The sequence below is a fragment of the Brassica oleracea genome, chromosome C7 (genome assembly GCF_000695525.1).
Source record: "Brassica oleracea var. oleracea cultivar TO1000 chromosome C7, BOL, whole genome shotgun sequence".
NCBI lineage: Eukaryota > Viridiplantae > Streptophyta > Magnoliopsida > Brassicales > Brassicaceae > Brassica > Brassica oleracea.
This window is the reverse complement of record NC_027754.1, coordinates 3,163,480-3,164,841: the sequence shown is the minus strand read 5'-3', so window position 1 is coordinate 3,164,841 and position 1,362 is coordinate 3,163,480.

Genomic DNA, 1,362 nt, shown 5'->3' with positions numbered 1-1,362 from the left:
GTCCGAGGAGACATGGTCTACCATTTTGACTTTTACTTATTTCAAGGTCCGAGGAGATAGTTTACCATTTTTGACCTTTTATTTTTATTCACGGAGGCAAAGCCTACCACGTGTTTCTCTGATCGTGAAGGCATAGCCTACCATAACGATCAGTCGGGAAAGGCAGCGCCTATCATCCCGAAAAATAAACGGAGAGGGTCCAACCTCTCACTCCGAAATAATAATAAAATTTAAATAAATTAGGTATATTGAAATACATAAATTTAAACATTACCTCGGCTGGTTTAAGAACTTTCGGATTGATAAGTCTCAGTTGGTCAGGGCTTCGTGCTGATAACGTGTTGTAAATAAAGGTGAAGAGTATATATATTTTTTTGTATTTGGTGGTAAAAGGAGAGAGAGAGATTGAACGTGAGAGGAAGAGAGTTGAGTGTTTATTATTTTATAAATTCTGGAAAATTGACAGTGATAAGTGAGAGAGAGATTATCAACTTTTTTCTTTTTTCTTACTTCAGTTTCGATGTTACAAAGGTCCTATTTATAGGAAAAACTTAGTCGGTCAAAACCAGATATTTTAGAACTATAATCTACATTATAATAGGGCAGTTGCATCACTCCTGATGCGACACGTCAGCGATATGTGGGTCATATTTTTAAAAAGTGCAAAAAAAAATGTCAAGTCTGTGACTCGAACCCGGGTAATTGAGATCTAAACAACAACATTTATACCACTGAGCTAAAAGATTCTTTGTACATTGATGGCTGAAACAAATATATATTTATGAAGGTCGGAAACCTTTGCTTCTTCGGTTTTCTCTGTGGGACTCACACTTATTTATTTTATCTAATGATTTAATAAATACTTTATAACTCACGTTTTGAAATGAGATTCATTAAAAAAAAGCCCAATAAACCTCTTTGGTCTGTAAGCGTTCTATTCAATGGAAGTTTAGGGCTTTCAATTTTTAATCATCGGTTCATGACTCATCTAAGAAACACAGTTTGGCTCTTTGAGTTTCATGAATCAGTTTTTCTTCTTTAGTCTCTACATCTCCTCATCTTTAATAAATTCATCATCGGTTCTTTTATTTTGCCTGATAAATCATGATTGTGTGGTTTTAATTTTCTTTGGTCATCCTTAGCTTGCACCCTTTGATCTAACCAAGAAGAAGAAGAAGAAATTTGTCGTTCATGATGCCATCGAGGACTCAGCTGAGTCACATGGGAGACATACTATATGTTGCATGATTGTTCAAGAAGAGTTTATGTGATGTGAAACATATTTTATTTTTTTCATCAGTTGCTTTGTTTAATCTTTTTTTTCCTGCAAATAATGATGGCTTTGACAGTTCATTCACGGGA